The following is a 7,152-nucleotide window of genomic DNA, read 5'->3' on the forward strand; positions in this document are numbered from 1 at the left end:
AACTGTGATTTTAGTGCTGTGATAAGATAATATCTTATTGCTGTTTTGATCTGCATCTCCCTAATAGCTATTGATCACAAGCATTTCTTCACATGTTTTTTAGTCACTTGAATGTCTTCTTTGGTGAAGTGTCTGTTCATACCTTTTGCCCATTTTTAATTGGATGATTTGTCTTTTTCTTATTGACGGTTTCTATAAATTTTAGAGATCAGTCCCTCGTCCAATATGTCATTGCAAAAAAGTTTTTCCTAATCTATGGGTTCTCTTTTTACTGTTTTGGTGAAACCTTTTGATTCATATAAGTGTGTGATTTTTAGAAGGTCCCAGTCATCTAGTTTGTCTTCTTCAGTTTGTATATTTTCAGTTATGTTTGATAGTATATTTATGCCAAGTATCCAAGCCCCAAAGTTTGTCCCTATGTGTCCACTGTTGATCTTTATAGTACTAGGTTTTACATTCAGATTTTTAATCCACATTGGATTCCTTTTTTTCTTTGGTGTGAGATAAGGGTCTTCTTTCATTCTGTAAATGGATTTCCAATTTTGCCAACACCATTTGTTGAAGGTACTATCTCTTCCCCATTTAATGTTTTCTGGTCCTTTGTCAAAGAACAACATACCATATGTGGATAAATCTACTTTTGAGTTCCTACATAGCTCTCCTTTTGTAGTCCTTCTCTTATCCAGGATCCCTTATCTTTCCATACAAAATTAGTGACTAGTTTTTTCATCTCTTTAAAACATTATGTTGGAATCTGGATGGGATTGCATTATATCTATAGATTACTTGGGTAGTGTTGATATTTTCACAATGTTAAGTCTCTCTATCCATGAGCATGGTATCATCTTCCTTTTTGTAGACCATTTGATTTCTTGTAGTAGTGTTTTATAGTTTTTTGGGGTATAAGTCTTTTATTTCTCTGGTTAGAATTGTTCCTAAGTATTTAATCTTTTGGGTGACAAGAGTAAATGGTATTGTTTTCCTGATTTCCTTTTCAGAGCTCTCTTTATTAGTGTAAATGAATCTAATTTTTATATGCTGATCTTGTACCCTTACACTTTGATGACTCTTTCACTGAGATCCAATAATTTTCTTTCTAAGTGTATAAGATCTTATCATCTCCAAATAGAGTGAATTTTGCTTCTTCTTTGGCAATTTGAATACCTTTAATTTCCCTTTCTTGACTTATAGCTCTTGATAAGACTTCCAGCGCAATATTGAACAGGAATGGTGATAAAGGAAATCCTTGCCTGGTTCCTGTTCACAAGAAGAATTATTTCCATTGAGGATAATTCAGACTGTTGGTTTTGTATGCCACTGATATTTCACATCCTCATGGTGGACAGGTTTCAGTGGTGCTTCCAGACTAAGACAAGCTAGGAACAAAGACTTGACAGTGTACTTTCAAAAGTTAACCAACAAAAACAGCCACAGAATATTGTCTGGTATGTTGCTGGAAGATGAGCCCCCTAGTATGGAAGCAATGGTAACTGCAGCAATGGACTCAAGCATACCAATACTGAAGACAATAGCACAGGATGGGGAAGATATTTCCTTCTGTCAGACATAGATAGGGTCACCTAGGGTCACCTAGAGTCAGAGCTGACTAGATGACAACTAGCAACAACAACAACTTGACAAAAATGAAGCAACTTTGACTTTGACTGCAAGGTCTCTGTGAACTTGACGGAGGGAGAAATGTTCTGTTTTCTCTCTAAATGTTCTCTCTACTCTCCAACCACATCTAGAACATTCCCTTCTACTGTGAACTTGTCAATACATCTCAGCAGCATTAGCAGTACCTGCCCCTGTCACCCAGAGAAATCACAAATATTTTCTTGTAGCATTAAAGCTATCACAGGTAGTTCAAAATACTACTCATGCTCATTGCTTCCAAACAATGGCAGTTGTTGCATTTTCTGTGAGACCTTGTTATTTAAAGTGGTAATAAGGTAACCCATGTATTACTATATCCCACATTTGATTCACAGGACATTGTATATTTTTTTTCATGGTATGGTTTTCCTTAAGAATCCTATATATTTTATCTTATGCATTTGAAAACATCAGTCTAAGAAAGGTTTCATAAGCATCCTCAGATCACCAAGTGAGTCCAGGACACAAAAAGGACCTTTGCTGAATGCCTCCATCTGCCAAACTGTTTACAACCATTGCTTCTTCTCATCTTCTTTTCACATCCACCACTGTCATTTATAACTTTTAGAAATATTCATTTGCTACAACTCTTCTGGTAAAGAAATCATTCTAGTTTGTTGTAACAAAGAAAGTTTGAATAAAGACAGAGCTATTTCTCTCCTGCATTATTGCACCAGGCCCTTATGGGGTACAAAGATCAAATAGGATCACTGCCTGTCCTCAAGGCACATACAGTCTACCCAGAGCTAGACACAAACATCAAGTAGACTCTGGGATGGTACAGACCTGAATAAAAGGGATAGAAAGCAAGCATGGGAAAGAAGAGGAATGTGGTTAGCAGAACCAACTCTGTTGTGATGTTGTTGTTAAGTTGGTTCCAACTCACAGTAACCCTGTACAGGTTTTCTGAAGAGCAGCTGGTGAGTTTGAAGTACCAACCCTGTGGATGACATTTCCACAGTGAAATAAGTAAAATTTCCCATAAGATGTTAGCAGGTGCCCCATGAAGAAGGACTCTATGGTCACATGGGGTGAGAAAACACAGGGTTTAAACAATGGCAAACAGGATCCTCAGTAGCTATTGAATGTGCACATTGAATCTCACAACCAGGGGAAATCATATGCTAGGTTTCTGCAGTTGATTTGGCCATGAAATCTCCCCTCCCAAGATATATCTTTTATTCCCCGGAACATGGTTTGGGAATTGCTGAAACAGGGTAATCTAAGTTTGGTCTTGACCTCAGCGATTTGAAACATGCAACCAACAATGGTTGTATCTTTTGTTATTTCTCCTTAGGTTAGTAATTAGATATAAGGTCTTTTCATCTTGCCAGAACTACTCTTTATTGACTTATGTTAAAAAATAAAAGAAAGAGTATAACCACCAAAAAAGATCTCACTCTTTTTTTTTTTTTTTTTTCCCTTTTTGTACTAATATACTTCAGTCTCTGCTTTTACCTTGCTGGAGGGAGAACTTAATTACTTGCAGGTTTTCTAGAACATTCCTCAGTTCAACCTTACCACAGTTTACGCTGCAGCCCACATTACAGAATTCCACTGGCATTTGGCTTTTTGGTGTCCTTCTTTAACATGGTAATGCTATGCCTTCAAAGATATACACACAGAGAAGGTTGACAAATAGCAGCCAGTGGAGACTTTGGGGGTCCAGAAACCACCACCCACCACCCTGAAAACAGCCTTCCCCTCCAAAAATGCCAGGAGTTACACTTTTCCACTAGTCACTCAAACAAATCATGTGTGGGCACCCTTGAAAGTCAGGGGCCGATAGGGCAATGCTCTTTCCAAAGTGATGGTGACCAGAGAAGCCTGGGAAAGAGGAGGGAGCTGAAGAGCACTACAGATTTTCACTGCTGTGTGCACGCTTGAGGAAACAGAACATTCATTTTCAAAGCTGTTCTTCCGATGATTCGTCAACAAACTCCAGTTTTTCATGGTCTCAAAATCATCTCGCAGAGACTAGAAAAGAAAGATGCCTCTCTGTAACCTGTCCACACCTGCGTTAAAGTGTTACCTGGAGTCTGCTACCCACGCATAAGCTGTGTTCTTTTCTTTGCAGCAGCGTGTGTGCATCCAACATCACAATGGTTCCAAGAATGAAAACAAGGCTGTCTGCTCAGCAAGAGTGACATCTTTGAACTCCCTCCTCTTCCTCACTTCCTTCCTAACTGCGATGCTTTTGTTGTGGCTGAATCAGTTCTGACTCACAGCTCAACACCACCCAGTCCTGCATCATTCACACAGTTGATGTTTGAGCCCTCTCTTGATGCCACTGTTTCAGTTCGTCTTGTTGGGGGGAGGGGGAGGGCGGGTCTTTGTCTTTTTCACTGACCCACCACTACCAAGCATAATGTCCTTCTCTAGGGACTGCCCCTTCCTGACAACATTCCCAAAGTATGTAAGATGAGGTCTCCCCATCCTCACTTCCAAGGAGTGTTCTGGCTGAACTTCTTCAAGAAGGATTGGTTTGCTCATCTGGCACTTCATGGTGTAGTCTATATTCTTTGCCAACACCATCATTCAAATGAACCAAATCCTCTTCACTCTTCCTTATTCATTGTCCAGTTTTCCCATGCATGGGAGACAACTAAGTCTCGATGTCTCAAAAAGGACCCCATGGAAGCCAGAACCTCACCTCAAAAATAGATGCTGGCCACCCTTTCCTTGCCTGGACAAGCTTCAACATTGGTACTTCTAAAGGACTCCTGGTGTGGCACAGTAGGATCAGCACTGGACTGCAAACCAAATGGTCAGCAGTTCAAATCCACCAGCTGTTCCTTGGAAGCCCTACACAGGGTCACGATGAGTCAGAACGGATTCAATGGCACTTCACAAAAACAACAACAAAAGACTAACAGAAATAAGTTCAGTGGTAAAAACACTTTTATGACTGACCAATTGGCAAAAATGATGTAAATGACCCCTTTATTAAGTTTTTGGAGTCCTGGTGTGGTGCTGTGGGTTAACGCACTGGACTGCAAAGTCATTTGAACCACAAAGCCGTCTGTTCAAGCTCACCAACTGCTCCTCGGAAACCCTATACAGGGTCATTATGGGTCGGAACCGACACAATGGCACTTAACAGCAACATTAACTCTTCGTTATTTTCAGATCAAAGTTATTATAATTTTGCTCCCCCCAAATTAAGGGTGATATTGTAAGTTCAAGGAACGCAGCAGTAATTTCTCTTAGATACCAAGCTTAAGTCATTACAGGGAGAAAAAAAAAGAAAAAAAAAAAACAGCTTTGACTGCTGATATGAGAATTTTAAAAGAGAGACAAGTGCGAACAAACAAAAGCTGTCACATCAAATACTGTGGCAAAAAAAAAAAGAAGAAGAAGAAGATTCTAGAAAAATGCCAGAAATATTCAAGTCTAAATGAAGTCATTTATTTGTTATTTTAACCCCTTCACTGTTGGAGTTACTCCCACATAAGGCTAGCTAATATTCCACAGGTGGGCTTTGTTGAAGAGAACTTGGTTATTCCTGTAATAATTATTTTATTAATCTTATGTTTCTCTTAGTTCTCTAGGCTCAAAATACAGTGAGAGTGGCATTGGTGTATCTTCAGTCAGTCCTCACTCCTCTTTTGGGCATAATTTTTATTTTAGAAAATTCAATCGTATCCAATTTCCACCACATTAAGCAAAGAAGCCACTACCCATTCATCCATCTGTATATCTGTCCTCTTAGGATGGTTTGCATGTTGCTATGATGCTGGAAGCTATGTCACAAGGATTTCAAATACCAGCAAGATCAACTATGGTGGAAGGGTTTCAGTGGAGAGTCCAGATTAAGAAGGAATAGGAAGAAAGGTCTGGTGATCTATGTCTAAAAATTAGCTAATGAAAACCCTGTGACTTAGCCTTATCTGGTTTTGCAGTGTGCGGAGTCTGCTTTTCTGTGGACTCTTTTGCTATGGTCCTAAAAAATGAGTGAGTGGGGTTATGCAAATAAGGTGCTTGTGGCCCACGAAGGGGATTGGACAGCTTGCTAAAAATGCAAATAAAGTACATGAAACCCATGTAGAAGTGGGAGCAACACAAATAAGGTGTATGGAACGTTGACATTGTGATTGGTCAGTTTTATCATCCTGATGGGCTTAAATGAGAACCAATCCCAGAGAAGAGTAGAAACCACCAAGAGCCAGGAGCCGAGCAAGTTCTTAGGACCTGGGGTCCCTATGCTGAGACGCTTTCTTGTAGATCCAGGAGACACACAGAGAGAGCTATAACACCAAAGATGGTGAGAAGGAAAGGCAAAGAAATAGTACAATGGGCTTGCTTCCAAGAGCAAGAGCAAGAGAGCTGAGCACTTAAGGCTTCCTGGTAGAGCCGGGTGACCCCAGGCACATATTAGCATATCTAAAGAGCTTTGGTAGAGTAGTGGTTATGATCAGGCTGCCAACCTCAAGGTCAGCAGTTTGAAACTACCAGTGGTTTCATGGGAGAAAGATGACGCATTCTACTCCCGTAAAGATTTACAGTCTTGGAAACCCTGTGCAGGATCACTATGAGTCGGAACTGACTCCACAGTACTTACCAACAGCAACAACAACAAAGAGCTTTGTAACACTTGCCTGAGCAGAGCAGAGGCCAGACTGAGGAGTCTTGTAGGTGAGGGACAAAGAACTGTACCCTAATTTATTCCTGATCCTGTGGCTCTGTGGGTTAATGCGCCAGACTGCAAAACCGTTTGAACTGCAAGGTCTGTGGTTCAAGCTCACCAGCTTGGGTCACTGTGGGTCGGAATCGACTCGACTGCATTTAACAACAACACCAACAACACCTTCCTAATATACCCGGTAACTGTGCATATGGTCTGTGAGTTCTGTGCAGCCATTACTGGATCAAACCCAGCAAAGCAGGGAGCGCCTGGGGAGGAACAACTGGTGCCAGAAGGTTGATAAAGAGATTATAGAGGAGGTATGCCTGACCTCTGCCTCCTAGGAATTATCTTTGGGCTATTGATCTTGATTCCGCAGCCTCCTGGTGAAGTTAGAAGAGGTCAGACGCCCCTGCCACACCGTTTTTACAGATCCAATGCTGGAAAATGAGTGCCTTAGGTTAGAAGATACTCAAACTACACAGTGGAGCGGCCACAACCGTGGATTCGAACATCCCAGGCATCATGCAGATGGCGCAGGGCCAAGCAATGTTTCATTTCTTGGAGCAGAGGACCACCATGAGTTAGACAACTCAACACCAACAACACAAAGAAGTGACCGTGAGCTGCAAAAGGCGGCAGCCACACATCATTCAGGGGTTTCTGGAACATAGTTGTTGTTGTTAAGTGCCATTGACTCGATTCCACACATAGTGACCCTGTATAGGGTTTTCAAGGAGCAGCTGGTAAGCTTGAACCGCCGACCTTGCAGTTCAAATAACTTTGTGGTCTGACGCATTAATCCCCAGCGCCACACCAGGACTCTTTGTTGTTGTGTGCCATGGAGTCAGTTATGACTCACAGCAAACCTG

The sequence above is a fragment of the Chrysochloris asiatica genome, unplaced genomic scaffold, assembly GCF_000296735.1.
Source record: "Chrysochloris asiatica unplaced genomic scaffold, ChrAsi1.0 scaffold00025, whole genome shotgun sequence".
Lineage (NCBI taxonomy): Eukaryota > Metazoa > Chordata > Mammalia > Afrosoricida > Chrysochloridae > Chrysochloris > Chrysochloris asiatica.